The sequence below is a fragment of the Ranitomeya imitator genome, chromosome 2 (genome assembly GCF_032444005.1).
Source record: "Ranitomeya imitator isolate aRanImi1 chromosome 2, aRanImi1.pri, whole genome shotgun sequence".
Taxonomy (NCBI): Eukaryota; Metazoa; Chordata; class Amphibia; order Anura; family Dendrobatidae; genus Ranitomeya; species Ranitomeya imitator.
Genome location: NC_091283.1, coordinates 364437991 through 364461191, shown reverse-complemented (window position 1 = coordinate 364461191; position 23201 = coordinate 364437991). Strand labels below are relative to the sequence as shown.

The 23201-nt window shown below is 43.6% G+C and overlaps 1 pseudogene; it reads left to right on the top strand.

The window, feature by feature from the left end:
• LOC138666582 (uncharacterized) overlaps window positions 1-23201 on the top strand; it is a 175758-nt pseudogene that overhangs the window by 37153 nt on the left and 115404 nt on the right.

Sequence of the window (23201 nt, the reverse complement as noted above, 5' to 3'; positions counted from 1 at the left end):
CTGCGGAAAAAAACGCGCGGAAACGCTGCGGATTACATTCCGCAGCATGTCACTTTTCTGCAGATTTTCACCTGCTCCAATGGAAAACTGCAGATGAAAATCCGCAGAAGAAAACGCAGAAAAAACCGTGATAAATCCGCAGTAAAAACCGCGATGGGTTTTCACTGCGGATTTTGGAATTCTGCTGCGGAAAAATCCACAGTGGAATCTGCAAAGTGTGAACATAGCCTAAGGCTGATGCCCTCTCCAGGAGTTTTTTGCCTGATTCTCCTGAGGTCTTAGAACCGGTCAGTATTCTGAAAGAAGGGGTGGTCCTTTCTGCCATTTCCCCTGATTTACGACGGGTTCTTCAGGAGTTTCAGGCTGACAAACCTGACCGCTGTCCTGTGGGGAGACTGTTTGTTCCTGACAGATGGACTAGTAGAGTGATTTCTGAGGTTCACTGTTCCGTGTTGGCTGGTCATCCTGGCATTTTTGGTACCAGAGACTTGGTTGGTAGGTCCTTTTGGTGGCCTTCTTTGTCGCGTGATGTGCGTTCTTTTGTGCAGTCCTGTGGGACTTGTGCGCTGGCCAAGCCTTGTTGTTCCCGTGCTAGTGGGTTGCTTTTGCCATTGCCAGTCCCTGAGAGGCCCTGAACGCATATTTCGATGGATTTTATTTCTGATCTTCTGGTCTCCCAGAAGATGTCTGTTATCTGGGTTGTTTGTGACCGGTTCTCTAAGATGGTTCATTTGGTGCCTTTGCCTAAATTGCCTTCCTCTTCTGATTTGGTTCCATTGTTTTTTCAGCATGTGATTCGTTTGCATGGTATTCCGGAAAATATTGTGTCCGACAGAGGTTCCCAGTTTGTTTCTAGGTTTTTGCGGGTCTTTTGTGCTAAGCTGGGCATTGATTTGTCTTTTTCTTCTGCATTTCATCCTCAGACAAATGGCCAGACCGAGCGAACTAATCAGACTTTGGAGACTTATTTGAGATGCTTTGTGTCTGCTGATCAGGTGGCCTTCTTGCCATTGGCCGAGTTTGCCCTTAATAATCGGGCTAGTTCGGCTACTTTGGTTTCGCCTTTCTTTTGTAATTTTGGTTTTCATCCTCGTTTTTCTTCTGGGCAGGTTGAGCCTTCTGACTGTCCTGGTGTGGATTCTGTGGTTGACAGGTTGCAGCAGATTTGGGCTCATGTGGTGGACAATTTGGTGTTGTCTCAGGAGGAGGCTCAACGTTTTGCTAACCGTCGTCGGTGGGTTGGGGATCTGGTCTGGTTGTCTTCCCGTCATGTTCCTATGAAGGTTTCTTCCCCTAAGTTTAAGCCTCGGTTTATTGGTCCTTATAGGATTTCTGAGATTATTAATCTGGTGTCTTTTCGATTGGCGCTTCCGGCCTCTTTTGCTATCCATAATGTCTTCCATAGATCTTTATTGCGGAAACATGTGGAGCCCGTTGTTCCCTCTGTTGATTCTCCGCCCCTGTGTTGGTTGATGGGGAGTTGGAATATGTTGTTGAGAAGATTTTGGATTCCCGTTTTTCGAGGCGGAAGCTTCAGTACCTTGTCAAATGGAAGGGTTATGGCCAGGAGGATAATTCTTGGGTTTTTGCCTCTGATGTCCATGCCGCTGATTTGGTTCGTGCCTTTCATCTGGCTCATCCTGATCAGCTTGGGGGCTCTGGTGAGGGTTCGGCGACCCCTCCTCAAGGGGGGGGGGGTACTGTTGTGAATTCTGCTTTTGGGCTCCCTCCAGTGGCTGTAGGTGGTAATGCAGATGTCCCTGACCTGCAGTTCTGGACAGGTGTATCTGCTGATAGCAAATCTGACTGGGGTATTTAGGTTTGCAGGACTCATTAATCCTTGCCAGTTGTCAATGTTTCTTGTGAAGTGTTGGATCACTTTCTGGCTTCTCCTGCTTAGCTGCCAATCAGCAAAAGATAAGTGTCTGTTTCTTTTTCTGTGGCACACTTGCAGTGTGCTTGTATTCTGTGCTATTCATTTGTTTTTCTCTTGTCCAGCTTAGACTGTGTCAGTGTTTTCTCAGTCTTGTTGGATTCTCTGGAGTTGCAGATATACACTCCACATCTTTAGTTAGATGGTGGAGTTTTTGTATTTCCTGCTGTGGATTTTTTTGGAAGGATTTTTAATACTGACCGCTTAGTATCCTGTTCTATTCTTTCCTATTTAGCTAGTGTGGCCTCATTTGCTAAATCCTGTTTCCTGCCTGCGTGTGTCTCTTCCTCTATTACTCACTCATTATTTGTGGGGGGCTGCCTATTCTTTGGGGTTCTGCTCTGAGGCAAGATAGTATTCCTATTTCCATCTATAGGGGTATTTAGTCCTCCGGCTACTTCTAGTTGTGGTGTTAAGATCAGGGTTTGTGGTCTGTATAGTTACCACCTACTCCAGGGAAAGTTTTCATGCTGCTCCAAGGTCACCTGATCATAACAGTACAACTGGCCCATAATGAGTTAAATGCATCTCAGAAGAAGGGAAGAAATGGCCCTTTCAGAATAGGAAATTTTTTAGGAAAAGACCAACAAGGGAGCAAAACAGATGGGATGATGGGAAAAAACGAGACAAGGGGTTCCTTTTCGGTAATTCCTCACGGGATAGAAACCCCCCCCCAAGTGACAACTCCTCCAGGGTGGGAGGGAGATTATCTCAGTTCCTCCCGGCCTGGGAGAAAATTTCAACCAGCCCTTGGATACTGAACTTAATAAGATTGGGGCTTCGAATAGACTTTCTATTCCTACAACACCACCCCCCAAAAAAAAAAAACTATGTGGTAACACTGCTGAGTTCCTCTCCTCAACAACAAGAAGCTCTAGAACTGGAAATCATAAAACTGATAGACAAAGCTGTCATCCAGGAAGTCCTTCTGGAAAGAGGGAAGGGATTTTACTCCCCATCATTCCTGGTTCCCAAGCCGGACGGGTCCTTCCGGACTATAATAAACTTACGGAAGTTAAATACTTATGTAAGGAACCAGAGATTCAAAATGGAGTCAATAAAGTCAACAATAAAAAAAACTTGTTTCCAAACTGTTTTATGATAGTACTGGATCTCAGCAACGTGTATTATCACGTTCCCATTCACAAGAACCCTCAAAAATTCCTCAGACTAGCAGTAGTCATGAAAGGAGAGATAAGGGAATACCAATATAGAGCTCTTCCCTTTGGCATATCAATTGCACCCCGCATTTTCACCAAACTGATAGCAGAGATGATGGCCTATCTGAGAGAAAAAGACATCTTGATTGTTCCATATTTGGATGATTTTCTGATTGTGAGCATCTCGGCCCAGCTCTGCCGTCAACAATGCGACAGAGTGATAGATACTCTAAAAAATTTAGGCTGGCTTGTAAACCTTCAAAAATCAAAACTAGAACCAACCAGGGTTCAGGAATTTTTGGATCTCACCTTGGACTCTATTTCTCAAGAATGTCGCCTCCCAGTCCAGAAAAGACAAAAGATAATAAATCTAGTGTCAGAAGCTCGCTCAAAACCTTTCATGACTCTGAGAAAGGCGATGTCATTACTGGGGTCCCTCTCTGCTTGCCTTACAGCAGTTCAGTGGGCACAACTCCACACAAGACATCTCCAGTGGGACAGTCTGAGAAACCAGATTATGCTAAGGGGACGTTTAGAAGGTCACATAACTCTAAGTTTAGCTACTATTCATTCCCTAGCTTGGTGGATGGATCCCAACAACCTATCAAAAGGGATTCCCTGGGTGATAGAGGTATCTCGGATAGTTACCACAGACGCAAGTTTTGGTTGGGAGCTCATCTAGACAACAGGGTCACTCAGGGAGTATGGACAGGTCAGGAACTCTGGGTTTCCTCAAACCAAAGAGAACTGTGGGCAGTGAGTCATGCATTACTGTTTTTCCTAGACAAATTACAAGGGCATCATGTCTGAGTATTTTTGGACAACAGAATAGTGGTTGCCTACCTAAACCACCAGGAGGGGACCAGGTCTCAAACACTAATGAAAACCACCTCAGAAATTTTCAGCCTAATACAGAACAACTTCCTATCCCTTTCGGCCCTACATATAAAAGGAGTAGAGAACCAGAAAGCGGACTTCCTGAGCCGTACCCAATTAAAACAAGGAGAATGGTCTCTAAATCGGGACATCTTCGACAAAATTACAGATCTGTGGGGAATCCCTGTAATAGACCTCTTTGCCAACATGCACAACAGAAAGGTGAAAACCTTTCTTTTGTTCCCTAGACCCCAGGGGGAACCCTCAGGCTCTAGATGCATTCACGATTCCTTGGACACAGAGTCTTGCGTATGCATTTCCTCCTACTATCCCCATCCCAGCAGTTCTGCGAAAAGTCAGGCAGGACAGGTCCAGGCTCATCCTAATAGCCCCCTTCTGGCCCAAAAGAACCTGGTTCTCCTGGCTGAGGATGCTATCGGTCGTCACCGATCCCTGGGTTCTTCTGGATCTTTCGGACCTCCTGTCACAGGGACCAGTGTTCCACCCTCAGTCAGAGAATCTCCACCTAACAGCGTGGAATTTGAGAGGGCACTATTGAAGGAAAGAGGGTTTTCTGACAAGTTAGTTTCTACACTAATGAAAAGTAGGAAGCCCGTGACCACAAAAATCTATGTCAAAACCTGGGAAAAATTTTTATCCGCCTCCGGAATAAGATTGCAAGATGGGGTCCCAGTTGCTGAAATATTAGAATTTCTACAAAAGGGTTTAGATCTAGGCCGTTCAGTAAGTACTTTAAAAGTACAGATAGCAGCCCTAGGAGCATTGTACTATGAAAACATAGCTGCCAACCCTTGGGTAACACGATTTGTCAGAGCAGCCGCAAGGTCTAGACCAGTAACTATACATAGGTTACCAGCCTGGGATTTGAATCTGGGCTTGTCAGCTTTAAGAGAATCTCCGTTTGAGCCTATAGAATCAATACCCCTTAAAATTCTATCACTTAAAACTGCCATCCTGATAGCCCTAACATTGGCCCGCAGAATAATTGATCTCCAAGCCCTGTCTGCAAACCCTCCATTTACACAAATCCTGGGTGATAAGGTTGTACTAAAAACAAACCCTGCCTATCTACCAAAATTAGCGTCCACATTCCATAGGTCTCAGGAAATAATCCTTACTTCCTTCTGTCCAGACCCTAGAAATAAGAAAGCAGAAAAATTCCACACATTAGATGTGAGAAGGTGTCTAGTTCAGTATATAAATTCCACACAGCAGCATAGGAAGGAAGGGTCTCTTTTTATCTGCTTCCAGGAACCCAGGAGAGGACTCAGAGCCTCTAAAGGCACTATAGCATGTTGGATAACAGAGCCTTGGCGTACTCATCCACCGGGAACGCCGTTCCAGGGGGTCTGTAGGCCCACTCTACAAGGGATATGGCGACCTCCTGGGCCAAAAGGTCGGAGGTACCATTAGATCAAATCTCTAAGGCGGCCACCTGGTCATCACCTTCAACCTTTTTTAGACACTACCGCTTAGACCTAGCCTCTTCATCTGACTTAACCTTCGGAAGAAGGGTTCTGCAGGCTGTGGTCCCTCCCTAAGCAATGATCTCTGCAATTCTCTCTGGTGGTGCTGTTATGGGGGACTGAGAAAAGCATAGTTACTTACCGATAACGGTATTTCTCAGAGCCCATGACAGCACCTGCTTATTTCCCCCCTCATCACGTGTGCGGTGAGCACATTCTTTTGTATGAAATGTGTTTTTTCTATTTAGACACGGTGTTCAATATGATAAAATTGTATTTTTTTCACTAAAATGTTGATGTCGTCCCAAAGTTTTAATTTTCACACATGGTAATAGGAAAAAAAGGACCCCACAAATTATCTTGCAATTTCTCTTGAATTCAACAACATGCTATTGTGTGGGCATATCGCAGATCTCAGAAGGAAAGGAGCAACGTTTGGCTATTGGAACGCTGCTTTTGCTGGAATAGTTTGTAGACATTACTTGGAGATTATCTAATCTGCCAGAAAACCAGAAAATAAGAAAACCCCATAAAGTGACCCCAATTTTGGATATTGTACTCCACAGGGAATTAATCTATAGCTGTAGGGACTATTTTAGCCCTTCAGGTACTTTCTGGAAATTAGGACAGAGGATGTTCCTGAGTAAGGCTGGGTTCCCATTGCGTTATGGGACCGCGTTTAACGGACAGCGTTGCACGGCGAAATTAACGCCGTGCAACGCGTCCGTTAACGCGCCCATTGAAGGCAATGGGAACGCGCTTCACTAGCGCGTGCCATGTTCGGCACGCGCTAGCGACGCGCCGGTGATTCCTGGCGCGCCGCGGACGCTGCTTGCAGCGTCTGAGGCGCGCCCGCGGTCCGTTCCCCGCTCTCGCAGATCGGGGATCTGCGAGAGCGGGGACGTTACCGCGACCCCGACCGCAGCCCCATAGAAAACATTGCTAGCGCTAAACGGATTGCACTAACGCAATGTGACCCTAGCCTAAAAATTACTATTATGCTGTTTTGGCGTCCATCACATAGTGTCCAGCTTGTGCTACTAGACACACGCGAACCATAAATTTTATGTGGTTACTGCTATAGCAATGCCAAAAATGTGGACTTTAACAGTGTTTGTGTACACTGCAAGGCTAAGAAGTGAGGAGGACATTTGGCGTTGGGAGCGTGTACATTGCTGTATTGGTTTATGGAAGCCATGTTGCTGTTTTTTTTTTTTTTTCGTTTTTTTTTTAAAGTCTTTTAGCTGTGGAAACCCTCTATTTATCTATTGACAGATGATTGATGTACTGTAAGGGCGGGATGATTAGAAGTTTTAATTGGTGTCATTTTGGGCTACATAACAAAAGAACGAACAAAGAGCGTTTAACATCGTGGTCCACTGATTCTCATGTTCTGTGGTTTACTACTGTGAACTGTTTTTGTCTTGGGAAACAACTGAAGTTTGCTACGTACTGTAACTTGCTCATGCTATGGATATTTTATGTAGAAATATTACAAAATATAATTAAGGAAATTTTAAAATAATTTTTTGTATTTTTTAGCAGATTACTGTATCAGAAGCTCAGAGAGAAACCTGACATCTTCAATGTTTAAATCGCATGACTTTGATATCACACAAGATTTAACTGAAGTGAATGCCATTACTCCAGATATTCCATCATCTGTTCACAGCAAAATGAATGCCATTACTCCAGATATTCCATCATCCGTTCACAGCAAAGATCTATCATTTGATCCATCACAGATAATTAAGACATATAAAAGTCACAAAACAGGCATTACAAATAAAAGTACTCTTACAGCAAAAGATCCACTTTCATATTTCGAACATGGAAAAAGTTTTCCCATTGAAACGTCTTTTGTTACATATCAGAAAATTCACACAGAGGAGAAAAGATTTTGTTGTTCAGAGTGTGGAAAATATTTTAACCAGAAATCCGGTCTTCTTAGACATGAGAGAATTCACACTGGGGTAAAGCCATATTCATGTTCCGAATGCAAGAAATGTTTTACAGAAAAATCAACTTTCGTTAGACACAAGAGAGTTCACACAGGGGAGAAGCCATATTCATGTTCCGAATGTGGGAAAAGTTTTATAAAGAAATCAAATCTTGTTTCACACCAGAGATTTCACACCGGGGAGAAGCCTTATTCATGTTCTGAATGTGGGAAATGTTTTGCACATAAATCACATCTTATTGCACATCACAGAATTCATACAGAGGAGAAGCCATATTCATGTTCCGAATGTGGGAAAAGTTTTATAACGAAATCAAATCTTGTTTCACACCAGAGATTTCACACAGGGGAGAAGCCTTATTCATGTTCCGAATGCAAGAAATGTTTTACAGATAAATCAACTTTCATTAGACACAAGAGAGTTCACACAGGGGAGAAGCCATATTCATGTTCCGAATGTGGGAAAAGTTTTATAACGAAATCAAATCTTGTTTCACACCAGAGATTTCACACAGGGGAGAAGCCTTATTCATGTTCCGAATGTGAGAAATGTTTTACAGATATATCAACTTTCATTAGACACAAGAGAGTTCACACAGGGGAGAAGCCATATTCATGTTCCGAATGTGAAAAAAGTTTTATAACGAAATCAAGTCTTGTTTCACACCAGAGATTTCACACAGGGGAGAAGCCTTATTCATGTTCTGAATGCGGGAAATGTTTTGCAAATAAATCACATCTTATTGCACATCACAGAATTCACACAGGGGAGAAGCCATATAAATGTTCAGAATGTGGGAAATGTTTTATAGAGAAATCAAGTCTTGTTACACATCAGAAAACTCATGCAAAAGAGAAGCCATTTCCATGTTCAGAATGTGGGAAATGTTTTGTAGATAATCCAAGTCTTTTTAAACACCAGAGAATTCACCCAGCGGAAAAGCCATTTTCATGATCAGAATGTGGGAAATCTTTTGCAAATAAATCATTTCTTGCTCAACACCAGAAATGTCACACAGGGGAGAAGCCTTTTTCATGTTCAGAATGTGGGAAATGTTTTCGAGGTAAATATCATCTTATTAGACATCAAAGAACTCACACAGGGGAGAAGCCATTTTTATGTTCAGTATGAGGCAATAGTTTTGTAGATTAATCAACTCTTGTTAAACACCTGACAATTCATACAGGAGTGAAACCATATTCATTTTCAGAATGTAGGAAATGTTTTACAGATAAATCAAGTCTTGTTGCTCATCAGAGAACTCACACAGAGGAGAACCCTTTTTCATGTTTGGAATGTGGGAGATGTTTTGCAGATAAACCACATCTTGTCAGACATCAGAAAATTCACACATGTGAAAGGCCATATTCATGTTCAGAATGCGGGAAATGTTTTTCAGAGAGATCAAGTCTTGTTAAACATCAGAGACGACACACAGGAGAGAAGCCATTTTCCTGTTCAGAATGTGGAAAATGTTTTGTAGATAAATCAGGTCTTAATAAGCAGCAGAAATTTCACGCAGTGGAGAAGCCATTTTCATGTTCAGAGTGTGGGAAATGTTTTTCAAATAAATCACATCTTGTTGTACATAAAAGGACTCACACAGGCGAGAAGCCATTTTCATGTTCAGAATGTGGGATATGTTTTTCAGATAAATCAAGTTTTGTTAGACACCAGAGAAGAACTCGTGCAGAAGAGAAGCTATTTTGATATTCAGACTTCTGAGAAATATTTTAATATCACACTTTACTAGTAATCAGAGAATTCACACAGAGGGAAGCCATTTTCATGTTCAGAATGTGGGCAATGTTTTACTCAAAAATGTCTTTTTCTTAAGTGAGAAGGTGAGAAATTGTTTAGAAAATCATATTTTGTTAACCATTAAAAAACTCACATGCTAGGAAACCATATATTTTGACAAATTGTACAAGAAAACGGTCAATGTAAAGAAAATACGTTTACTAGAAAATGAAAGAAATTTAAAACTTACATTTTAATGAAAAATATGTGGCATAGTGCGGGAACACCGCCGTCAATCTAATTTAAAGAATATTGCCACATTCTTTTCATTTTACGGACTATACAGCTTTCTACGCACACCACTACAACTTGGGGAGTATCCCTACACAGACTACATCCATCCCTATAAATAGGGATTTTCAACGACGTATTCAATAGGACCTGGGATAGGTTGAAACGTCACTATTGAATATAGTTGCTTTAGATTTTTTCCTGCACCTTGCTTATATTGTTCTGTTCTCACCCAGTGTAATAAACATAAGTTTCTTGCATCACCTAAAACAGAATGTGCGGTGACTTTTGACTTGTATGGTTACTTATAGACATCGGTTATCTGAAAATAAAATAAAAACAATGTTCCACGTGCATAGAATATTTCCCATTGTTATATATTTCGTATGAATACACTACATCAACAAAAGTATTGCAACAACCCTAAAGAAAAGCAAAATAACATTTTTTTCTCCACATCTTCTACAGTTGTCTTTTACTTGTCTATTTTTCTATATTAACATTTTCATATTGCAAGTTACTAATTACATATGTGATCCATTCCTTTTCTGTAGGAACATCTGGTGGGAGCTATGTTTTTTTAAATCTCTTTCCGGGCAAAGTATAGTTTTTTTTTTTTCTCCAACACTGGGAACTGATTTCTTTTTCCATACCCCATACACTAATTATTGAATATTTTAAACAATACCTCAATTTCTGAAATAACTTAATCCACAATAATTTACACTTTTAACACTAGAACTATCGATAGAGTCTGTCACAATCCATTTTTGGATTTATGGCAGATCTTGTTTCCCTCAGATTAAAACTTTTTTCCTTTCAAGCCATCGGGGGTTAATGCAGTTTCCCCCGGTGGCCTGCTGGCGTAATTGCAATGCTGCTGAGTCAGCTGATGTGGGTGATGACCACTCCCACCATCCTTCAAGAGGTCACCTGATGCATCAGCTGACTGTCTGTGTTAGGGTATGTGCACACGTTGCGGATTTCCTGCGGTCAGCATGGTGGTGCAGTGGTTAGCACTGCAGCCTTGCAGCGCTGGAGTCCTGGGTTCAAACCCCACCAAGGACATCTGCAAAGAGTTTGTATGTTCTTTCCGTGTTGGCGTGGGTTTCCTCCAGGTACTCCGGTTTCCTCCCACATTCCAAAGACCTACTGATAGGGAATTTAAATTGTGAGCCACGTCGGGGACAGCAATGATAATATGTGCAAACTGTAAAGCGCTACGGAATATGTTAGCGCTATATAAAAATAAAGATTGTTATTTTTTGCTGTGCAGAAACGCTGCAGATCTGCAAGTGATTTACAGTACAATGTAAATCAATGGAAAAAAAAAATGCTGTGCTAATGGTGCGGAAAATTCCATGCTGAAACGCTGCAGATTAAAAGAAGTAGCATGTCACTTTTTTGCGAATCTGCAGTGTTTTTGTACCAATTCCATTATAGAAATCCACAGGGGTAAAAAACGCAGTAAATCCGCACCTGCGTTTTCTGCCAAGAGATGTAGATCCGCACTAAAAATTCCTAAGCCTAATCCGCAACGTGTGCACATAGCCTTAGAGTTCAATCTGCAGTGACCAAGCTGGGAAAAGGAGCTTCCTGGGAGCAGTTGTTCGTCAGCCGAGTCTGGTGTTTCATTCCTGCTTTGCAGCAGTGAGCTAAGTGTTGTTTTCCTTTACCTTGTCTGTCATACCTTCCCTTTGTGTTAGTATAGCGGTGGGACCAGTGTCCTCACTTGCCAATTCCCTACCTAGGTATAGGTGCAGGGCAAGTGAGGGCTTAGGTATCCTGCTCGGCGACAGGTTGGAAAAACCTGTAGAGGGACATCAGGTAGATCAGGGCACATCCTTAGAGTTCAGAAGGTGTCCATTTCCCCATTCCCTATCGCAGGGCCCACCGTTGTAATTGTGTCCCATGGTGTGTTGTGCCATCTGGTGACCGACCAATCGTGAGGTCGTGTCACACCGCTTTGGTCACATCGTGACAGAGTCATTTTGACTCGCAATTTTTATGTCTCTTCTGTGACTACATTTTTCCGAATTCCGGCTTGAGACTCAGTGACTTTTACTCATTTAGGATGCGAAAAAAGGTTTTGTAACAATAAATAATTACCTTTAATTACCGAAGGGAGTCATTTTGCTATATTTTGCTAGTCTTTGTTGCTAAATGTTATTATTTTTAATTTTCATTTACTTGTTATGTTTAGAATAATGTGTAGTTTAATTTTCAACTTGTTTATGCATTTGATCTTATTTGATCTTTTTCTTAAGTATCAAAATTAGGACAGAGGACACTGACACTATATGCAGAGTTTCTTTGTATAATGTCACCAGTGATCACTGTATTACCTGTACACTATATATAGAGCTCCTGTGTATAATATCACTGGTGATCACTGTATTACCTGTACACTGACACTATATACAGAGCTTCTGTGTATAATGTCACTGGTGATCCCTGTATTACTTGTACACTGTCATGGCACTGCTGATCACTGTATTACCTGTACACTGACACTATATACAAAGCTCCTGTGTATAAAGTCACTGGTGATCCCTGTGTTACCTGTACACTGAAACTATATACAGAGCTCCTGTGTATAATGTCACTGGTGATCACGGTATTACGTGTAAACACACACTATATACAGAGCTCCTGTGTATAATGTCACTGGTGATCACTGTATTACCTGTACACTGACACTATAAACAGAGCTCCTGTCATGATCTAGGTCTGGTTTTTTTTCTTGCTTTTCTTTCCCCGGCCTGGTTATGATGGGGTTAACCTTTCCTGCCTCTCTTTGGTTTGTGGGTGGCTAGTTATTGGTGCCATCTCTGGTAGCATTTGTCAGTGATTGTTCCAGTCTCTGACCTGAGCAGCTGACTCGTATACCCTAGTGATTCTTTCGCCTCTGACTACCCGTATTTGAGCCTGACCCATTCCCTATCCCTGACTTATTGTGTGTCTGGTGGTTCCCTACATTGTATGACTTGGACGGACATTGGGATGCTCCATGGGTATTGCCCCCTTCCCAGGCTATAAATATCTGCCCCCATTCGCTGGCTTTCCCTTTGCTGGTTCCGAAAATTGCACAGGAGCCAACGACATTTTTTCCCTAATTTGCACACACACACACACACACACACACACACTACTAATTGGATTGGTCACTGACATCTATGGTATATATCTACCTATTCTGCATATATTTACTGTATGTAAACCATGTCTTCTATCCTGTGGGCTCCTGCAGTGATTTTTTACAGAAGCTGACAAATGAATTACCAGCTATTCTATCTCTCTATGAAATATAAAAACATATATCAGTGATTTTATATATATATATATATATATATATATATATATTACACACTGTGCAGAATTATTAGGCAAGTTGTATTTTAGAGGATTATTTTTATTATTGATCAACAACTATGTTCTCAATCAACCCAAAAGACTCATAAATATGAAAGCTTAATATTTTTGGAAGTTGGAGTGGTTTTTTTTAGATTTGGCTATCTTAGGAGGATATCTGTTTGTGCAGGCAACTATTACATGCAGAATTATTAAGCAATTTAATGAAAACCTAACATTCCCATCTCACTTGTTTATTTTCACCAAGTAAACCAATATAACTGCACAAAATTTAGAAAAAAACATTTTTTATATGCAAAAACAAAACCTCCAAAATTAGTGACCAATGTAGCCACCTTTCTTTATGATGACACTCCACAGCCTTCCATCCATTGATTCTGTCAGTTGCTTGATCTGTTTATGATCAACATTACGTGCAGCAGCCACCACAGCCTCCCAGACACTTCCGAGAGGTGTGCTGTTTTCCCTCCCTGTAGATCTCACATTTTATGAGGGACCATAGATTCTCTATGGGATTCAGATCAGGTGAACAAGGGGGCCGTGTCATTATTTTTTCTTCTTTGAGACCTTTAATTATTATTTATTTATATAGCACCATTAATTCCATGGTGCTGTACATGAGAAAGGGGTTACATACAGGGTTATAGATATCGTTTACAGTAAACAGGTTTACATTGACAGACTGGTACAGAGGGGAGAGGACCCTGTCCTTACAGACTTACATTCTATACCTTTAATGGCCAGCCACGCTGTGGAGTAGTTGGAGGCATGTGATGGAGCATTCTCCTGAATGAAAATCATGTTTTTCCAGGTCACCACCTGACAGCACACTGGAGGACGTCCTTCTTATCCTTGATGGGACAGGAAACACGAGAGGTTAAAAGGACCCTCCCCCTACCACCCTTCAGTGTTTTTCCTGTCCCATCATGGATAGGAACGGACGAGAAGATCTACCGTTCTGTGCGGGGAGGTGTGGATCGGGGGGCTTTGCTTCTCCCCTCCATGAGGCACCCGCTGGCCGACACCCTCTCGAGGGTCCCTCTGCCTATCAGTGTAGCGCTGCTCCTGGTATGAGGATCGCTTCCCCCTGATGCAGGCGATCCCAACGGCGGCCTCTGCTGATGTCGGCGTCTCCATGCAACCGCTGGGGGAAGGAAATCCTCGCACCATCCTCTCTTTCCGGCCACACGTCACTTCCGGTTTGCGGCTGAGGGGGGCGGGCGGCATCTCTGCAACAGGAAGGAGTGGTAGAGATCGCCAAAACTGAACAGATGAAGATAGGAACAGAAATAAAAGGTATGTGCAGGGGCAGTAAGCGATCTCCAGAGCATCATGGAGGACGCAGCTAGAGCAGAGGGGCAGGAGTCCATGGCGCTAGTAAGTAGGGCAGGAGCCCTGTATTATGGATATAAAAAATAAAAAAAAGGGGACATTCTGCTAGCGTTTGCTATATATATTTCTTATAGGCGGCCTCCTTGTCTGACAAACCATTAAAGAAGCCCGGTAAAAATAAGTGTCCTATCTGTGCAGTCAAACTGAAGGATACCTGGCAGAAACCCCTAGAGTCATGGCCAAAAGTTTTGAGAATGACACCAAAATTATATTTTCACATGATCTGCTGCCCTCTGGTTTTTATTAGTGTTTGTCTGATGTTTATATCACATACAGAAATATAATTGCAATCATATTATGAGTACCAATAGAGGCACGGATGATTGACCTCGTGGAGACCAAAACATCCAACACCGTGGAGACACCATCACGTGTTTCTCAACGCAGTGATCCAGAACACTGCCCCCAAATATGCAAATGCAAGTAGAAGAGCTGCGGAGACACCATCATGTGTTTCTCAACGCAGGCAGTGAATAGCCAGGCCTTTCCCCGGGAAGGAACAACCAAGGGAAGGGCAGCATCCAATAAAGGAAAACATCCAATAAAGGAAAACCACCTATGCCAAGCATGGTGTCCATCCACAGACAGCTGTTTCGGGGTTTTTGCCCCTCATCAGTGTGGAGTAGGAAACTGGCTATCAGGAGCAGTGCCTAGTAGAAAGTCTATAAAGGCACGGATGATTGACCTCGTGGAGACCAAAACATCCAACACCGCGGAGACACCATCACGTGTTTCTCAACGCAGTGATCCAGAACACTGCCCCCAAATATGCAAATGCAAGTAGAGGAGTTGCGGAGACACCATCACGTGTTTCTCAACGCAGGCAGTGAATAGCCAGGCCTTTCCCCGGGAAGGAACAACCAAGGGAAGGGCAGCATCCAATAAAGGAAAACATCCAATAAAGGAAAACTACCTATGCCAAGCATGGTATCCATCCACAGACAGCTGTTTCGGGGTTTTTGCCCCTCATCAGTGTGGAGTAGGAAACTGGCTATCAGGAGCAGTGCCTAGTTGAAAGTCTATAAAGGCACGGATGATTGACCTCGTGGAGACCAAAACATCCAACACCGCAGAGACACCATCACGTGTTTCTCAACGCAGTGATCCAGAACACTGCCCCCAAATATGCAAGTGCAAGTAGAGGAGCTGCGGAAACACCATCACGTGTTTCTCAACGCAGGCAGTGAATAGCCAAGCCTTTCCCCGGGAAGGAACAACCAAGGGAAGGGCAGCATCCAATAAAGGAAAACCACCTATGCAAAGCATGGTATCCATCCACAGACAGCTGTTTCGGGGTTTTTGCCCCTCATCAGTGTGAAGTAGGAAACTGGCTATCAGGAGCAGTGCCTAGTAGAAAGTCTATAAAGGCACGGATGATTGACCTCGTGGAGACCAAAACATCCAACACCGCAGAGACACCATCACGTGTTTCTCAACGCAGTGATCCAGAACAGCTGTCTGTGGATGGATACCATGCTTGGCATAGGTGGTTTTCCTTTATTGGATGCTGCCCTTCCCTTGGTTGTTCCTTCCCGGGGAAAGGCCTGGCTATTCACTGCCTGCGTTGAGAAACACGTGATGGTGTCTCCGCAGCTCCTCTACTTGCATTTGCATATTTGGGGGCAGTGTTCTGCATCACTGCGTTGAGAAACACGTGATGGTATCTCCACAGTGTTGGATGTTTTGGTCTCCACGAGGTCAATCATCTGTGCCTTTATAGACTTTCTACTAGGCACTGCTCCTGATAGCCAGTTTCCTACTCCACACTGATGAGGGGCAAAAACCCCAAAACAGCTGTCTGTGGATGGATACCATGCTTTGCATAGGTGGTTTTCCTTTATTGGATGTTTTCCTTTATTGGATGCTGCCCTTCCCTTGGTTGTTCCTTCCCGGCCAAAGGCCTGGCTATTCACTGCCTGCGTTGAGAAACACGTGATGGTGTCTCTGCAGCTCCTCTACTTGCATGAGTACCAATAGGTTATATTGACAGAATGAGTTAATGCAGCAAGTCAATGTTTGCAGTGTTGACCCTTCTTCAAGACCTGCAATTCTCCTTGGCATGCTCTCAATCAACTTCTGGACCAAATCCTGACTGATAGCAGTCCATTCTTGCATAATCAATGCTTGCATTTTGCCAGAATTTGTTGGTTTTTGTTTGTCCACCCGTCTCTTGATGATTGACCACAAGTTCTCAATGGGATTAAGATCTGGGGAGTTTCCAGGCCATGGACCCACAATCTCTGTTTTGTTCCATGAGCCATTTAGTTATCACCTTTGCTTTATGGCAAGGTGCTCCATCATGCTGGAAAAGGCATTGTTGGGCGCCAAACTGCTCTGTGTTTTTAGGCAAGACTGTGAGTGAGTCGATTCCCTTGGCTGAGAAGCAACCCCACACATGAATGGTTTCAGGATGCTTTACAGTTGGCATGAGACAAGACTGGTGGTATCGCTCACCTCTTCTCCGAATAAACTGTTTTCCAGATGTCCCAAACAATCGAAAAGGGGATTCATCAGTGAAAATGACTTTGCCCCAGTCCTCAGCAGTCCACTCCCTGTACCTTTTGCAGAATCAGTCGGTCCCTGATGTTTTTTCTGGAGAGAAGTGGCTTCTTTGCTGCCCTCCTTGAAACCAGGCCTTGCTCAAAGAGTCTCCGCCTCACAGTGTATGCAGAAGCACTCACACTAGCCTGCTGCCATTCCTGAGCAAGCTCGGCACTGCTGGTAGTCCGATCCCGCAGCTGAAACAGTTTTAAGATGCGGTCCTGGCGCTTGCTGGTCTTTCTTGGGCGCCCTGGAGCCTTTTTGACAACAATGGAAGCTTTCTCCTTGAAGTTCTTGATGATGCGATAGATTGTTGACTGAGGTGCAATCTTTGTAGCTGCGATACTCTTCCCTGTTAGGCCATTTTTGTGCAGTGCAATGATGGCTGCACGTGTTTCTTTAGCGATAACCATGGTTAACTTAAGAGAAACAATGATACCAAGCACCAACCTCCTTTTAAAGTGTCCAGTGATGTCATTCTTAATCATGACTGATTGATCGCCAGCCCTGTCCTCATCAACACCCACACCTGTGTTAATGGATCAATCACTAAAACGATGTTAGCTGCTCCTTTTAAGGCAGGACTGCAATGATGTTGAAATGTGTTTTGGGGGTTAAAGTTCATTTTCTGGGCAAATATTGACTTTGCAAGTACAGTAATTGCTGTTAAGCTGATCACTCTGACATCCAGGAGTTTATGCAAATTGTCATTAGAAAAAATGAAGCAGTAGACTTTGGAAAAATTAATATTTGTCTCATTCTCAAAATTTTTGGCCATGACTGTATGTGAAGCGTGCACCTGCAGGATCATAGGAGAGGAGCAGGCTTCTCGTATGACAAATATGAGAGCCATGATAAGAGAGGAGGTTCAGGCTTCAGTATCCAGTCTGGTACTCCCTCAAGCCTCATTTTCACCTTCAGAGAGACTGAGGAAAAGGCCGAGGGTCGATTACTCTTCTGGAGACTCGTCATCTTTTGGGTCGGATGTAGAGGAAGAAGAGAGTAGAGATCCTCCAGAGAAAGGGAGAAGATATTTGTTCTCCGCTGCAGACACAGGAGAACTGTTGGAGGCTGTTCGGCATACTATGCAGGTTGAGGAGCCTCAGCCATCTTGTTCTGTTCAGGATGAGATGTTCGGGGGCTTGCGTTCACAGACCTCTAAGGTTTTTCCGGTAAACTCCCATATCAGATCCATGATTCTGGAGGAATGGGAGGAGGCGGAGAAAAGACTGACAATCCCTAAAGACTTCAGACTTCGTTTGCCGTTTGATCCAGACGAAGTTAAAGAATGGGTTGATATCCCTAAAATAGACATACCATTGGCTAAAGTGTCCAAAAGGACTGCAATTCCTTTTGAGGACTCTTCCAATCTAAAAGAGCCCATGGATAGGAAAGCAGACGGCCTTTTAAAAAGGGCCTGGGAGAGTTCTTCGGCGATTATCGGAGCAAATATAGCAGCGACATCTGTGGCTCGCTCCATGGACCTGTGGTTAGATGATCTTCAGGATCAGTTAACAGCCAAAACTAGGGAGACTATTCCAAAATCCCTGCCTCTGTTAAAATTGGCAACCACCTTTTTGGCAGATGCGTCCGCAGAGTCTGTTAGGTTCGCGGCTAGGGGTCAATCCCTATCTAATGCAGCCCGAAGAGCTATCTGGCTCAAAAGCTGGTCAGGTGATATGCATTCCAAAAACAAGTTGTGTTCCATACCCTTTTCTGGGGGCAGGGTCTTCGGACCGGTCCTCAACGATATCTTAGAGAAGGCCTCAGATGTAAAAAGAGGGTTCCCGGAAGAAAAGCCTAAAAAGTTCCAGCGCTTTCGGAGACCCCGCTATAATCAAAAACCAGATTACAGGCTTAAGGGAAAACAGGGTAGATGGAGTTACCAGAACAGAGGGGATAGCAGACCAGAAACAAAGGACTCGAGCTACTCGGGTGCGGGGTCTAGCTACCGTAGGAAATGACTCTATCAGAGTAGGGGGTCGTCTGACCGGATTCCTAGAAGGATGGAGGGGGATAACAACGAGTCCTTGGGCATTACAGGTGGTGTCCCAGGGATACAAAATAGAGTTTACAGCTCTTCCCCCCGAAAGGTTCCTGGTGTCCAGTTCCCATCTAAAATCGTCATCCCCCATGTGGTCAGATATACAGGACCTCCTAAAAATTGCGGCAATTGTTCCGGTCCCCCCTCAGGAAGAGTACAGAGGTCATTACTCAAATCTCTTCTCGATAACAAAACCATCGGGAGATTCGAGAACAATAATAAATCTAAAGCACCTAAACAAATGGGTGTTATACGAAAGATTCAAAATGGAGTCAATTTGGTCTACCATCCCTCTGTTAGGAAGGGGTATGGTGATGTGCACTCTGGATCTAAAGAGTGCATATTACCATGTACCCATTCACTTAAATCACCAAAAGTTCCTGCGGTTTGCGGTAAACATGGAAGGAAAGATCTACCATTTTCAATTTTGCTGTCTCCCCTTCGGCCTGGCATCCGCTCCCAGAGTGTTTATAAAACTCATGGTAGAGGTGGTCGCCTATCTGAGGAATCAGGATATAATGATGGTTCCTTATTTAGACGATTTTTTAGTAGCGGCAGACTCAGCTCAGAATCAACTGTCAATCCCTCATTTCCACACTAGAAAGTCTAGGATGGATTATAAATTGGGAGAAATCAGATTTAATACCAAAACCCAGAATAAAATTCCTGGGAGTCATGCACGACTCAGAACCAAGAATGTCCTTCCTACCAGATGACAGGCTAAAGGGCATAATAAAAAAGGTCCACCACTTTTCCTGAGGCCGAAATACGATCAGAGATGGGATAAAAGTACTGGGATTAATGACGGCCTGCATCCCTTGCGTGAGCTGGAGCCAGTTTCATTCTCGGCAGCTTCAGCAGGAAGTTCTGAGGAGCTGGAACAGAAAACAGAACTCACTAAATCAGAGGCTGAATCTTTCTTTTCAGGTCAAACGATCCCTGGTATGGTGGACTCTCTCCAAAAATCTCCGAGGGGGAGTACCATGGCTTCAAACCCCGAGTGTGTCGGTCACGACGGATGCAAGTCAGCAAGGTTGGGGAGGTCATATCCAAGGAAGATATTTTCAAGGTCGCTGGGAAAGGAAAGACAGCATAAAATCATCAAACCAAAGAGAACATGCGGTTTGGAAGGTCTCAATGGCGGCACAACATCTACTGCAGAACAAACAGATAAAAGTGTTTTCAGACAATACGACAGCTGTAGCCTTCCTTCGGCATCCAGGGGGCCCAAGACATATGGCATTACAAGATCTGGTGGAACAGATCTTCAGGTGGGCAGAGAAATCGGTACTGTCAATCTTGGTGGTACATCTGGAGGGATCCAAGAACCAGTTGGCGGATTTCCTCAGCAGAAAGAGTGTATCCCCTACAGAGTGGGAACTGAACAGCAAAGTCTTCAGAGATCTTTGTCAGCGTTGTGGGAAGCTAACGGTGGATCTATTTGCTACAAAGAAGAATGCAAAGGTCAAGACCTTTTACTCCCTAAACCCCTGGGAAAGCCCAGCTGCGATCGATGCCTTCTCACAACCCTGGAACCACGGTCTTCTGTATGCGTTTCCTCCTCTGGCAATGATTCCAAGAACACTCAGGAAAATCTGCGAGGACAGGGCCAAAGTCATCCTTATAGCCCCTCACTGGCCGAAATGAAGTTGGTTTCCATTGTTAAAGAAACTGTCAGTGGAAAAACCCCTCCTGCTACCAGAAAGAGAGGATCTTCTTCTACAGGGTCCAGTTCTACACCAGAATCCAGGAGCACTTCAGTTGGCGGCCTGGATCCTGAACGGAAGGTCTTGAGGGCAAAAGGTCTTTCTGATGACGTCATTTCTACCCTTCAAGCCAGCAGGAAGCCGGTGACATCAGCTATTTATACAAAAATTTGGAAGGGATTCTGTGGGTTTTGCGGAGAGATGACAGTTGATACTGACCATCCAAATATCCCAAAAATTCTTGACTTCTTGCAGTCAGGATTTCAAAAAAGTCTTAGACCAAGTACATTAAGAGTCCAAATAGCGGCTGAGTGTATTTTTCGATTTCTCTCTATCTACCCACCCTTGGATTAGTCGATTCTCTAGAGCAGTCCAGAGACTAAAACCATTAGGAGATCAGTCCTGCCGTGGGATCTTAATTTGGTCCTGAATTTTGTATGTGAACAACCGTGGGACATAACAGGGGACATAGAAATTAACAAACTCTCCCTTAAAACCGCGTTCTTAGTTGCGATCACATCGGAAAAAAGATTGGGGGAACTACAGGCTCTATCGGTGCAGAACCCATATTTGCAGATCTTCGAGGATAAATTAGTACTGAGACTTGATCCAGCGTTTCTCCCTAAAGTTGTTTCAGAAACTAATATGAATCAGGAGATTGTCTTACCGTCATTTTGCCAGTTCTCTAAGAATTAAAAGGAAAGTTTTTACCACAACTTAGACGTAAGAGACACGGTACTCAGGTACCTTGAGTTATCTAGGCCCTGGAGACAGGACAACAATTTGTTCGTTCAGTTCAGGGGTCCAAATAAGGGGAAGAAAGCGTCTAAAGCAACTATTGCACGGTGGATAAAATCTACAATCAGTTTAGCCTATAAAGCTAAAGGGCAGAATTCCCCGGTTAATCTTAAAGCCCATTCATCTAGGGCCATGGCTACGTCATGGGCGGAGAAAGGGGGGGCTACGGCAGACAAGATCTGTAGTGTTATGATCAGGTGACCTTGGAGCAGCATGAAAACTTTCCCTGGAGTAGGTGGTAACTATACAGACCGCAAACCCTGATCTTAACACCGCAACTAGAAGTAGCCGTGGGGTGTGCCTAACAAAACCTAGACACCTTGACACAGCCGGAGGACTAAATACCCCTATAGATGGAAATAGGAATACTATCTTGCCTCAGAGCAGAACCCCAAAGAATAGGCAGCCCCCCACAAATAATGACTGTGAGTAGTAGAGGAAAAGACACACGCAGGCAGGAAACAGGATTTAGCAAATGAGGCCACACTAGCTAAATAGGAAAGAATAGGACAGGATACTAAGCGGTCAGTATTAAAAATCCTTCCAAAAAATCCACAGCAGAAAATACAAAAACTCCACCATCTAACTAAAGATGTGGAGTGTATATCTGCAACTGCAGAGAATCCAACAAGACTGAGAAAACACTGACACAGTCTAAGCTGGACAAGAGAAAAACAAATGAATAGCACAGAATACTAGCACACCGCATGTGTGCCACAGAAAAAGAAACAGACACTTATCTTTTGCTGAATTGGCAGCTAAGCAGGAGAGCCAGAAAGTGATCCAACACTTCACAAGAAACATTGACAACTGGCAAGGACTAAAGAGTCCTGCAAACCTAAATACCCCAGTCAGATTTGCAATCAGCAGATACACCTGTCCAGAACTGCAGGCCAGGGACAACTGCATTACCACCTACAGCCACCGGAGGGAGCCCAAAAGCAGAGTTCACAACACTGTAGGGCTTCATCATGGTCTAATCTTAGTACTTTTTCTAAACACTAAAAGTTAGATGTAGTATCGCCTCAGTTGGCCTTTGGTAGAAAGGTACTTCAAGCAGTGGTCCCACCCTAAATACCATTCTCCTTTGGTATTTCTCCAGTGTGCTGTCAGGTGGTGACGTGGAAAACAGTAATTAGACCTACGGGTAATTGTATTTCCAGGAATCCATCCTGACAGCACTATTAGTTCCCTCCCTATTGTATGATCTTTATACTCATGTGATGTAACATTTGTATGATTGATTATTTTGTTGGAATAAACCTTTGTTTTTTGCATCCATCCAGATGTGTTACTTTGGAAAAGCACTGAAGGGTGGTAGGGGGAGGGTCCTTTTAACCTCTCGTGTTTCCTGTCCCATCAAGGATAAGAAGGACGTCCTCCAGTGTGCTGTCAGGATGGATTCCTGGAAATACAATTACCAGTAGGTCTAATATACTGTTTTCTTGAACAATACGACTTCTTCTTGTACCACTGCTTAATGAAGTTGTCTTCCAGAATCTGGCAGTAGGTCTGGGAGTTGAGCTTCACTCCATCCTCAACCCGAAAAGGTCCCACAAGTTCATCTTTGATGATACCAGCCCATACCAGTACCCCACCTCCACCTGGCTGGCATCTGAGTCGGAGTGGAGCTCTCTGCCCTTTACCAATCCAGCCTCTGGCCCACCAAAAGTCACTCTCATTTCATCAGTCCATAAAACCTTTGAAATGTCAGTCTTAAGATATTTCTTGACCCAGTCTTGATGTTTTATCTGTTTTATCTTTATGTTTCTTGTTCAAAAGTGGTCGTTTTTCAGCCTTTCTTACCTTGGCCATGTCCCTGAGTATCGCACACCTTGTGCTTTTTGTTACTCCAGTAACGTTACAGCTCTGAAATATGGCAAAACTGGTGGCAAATGGC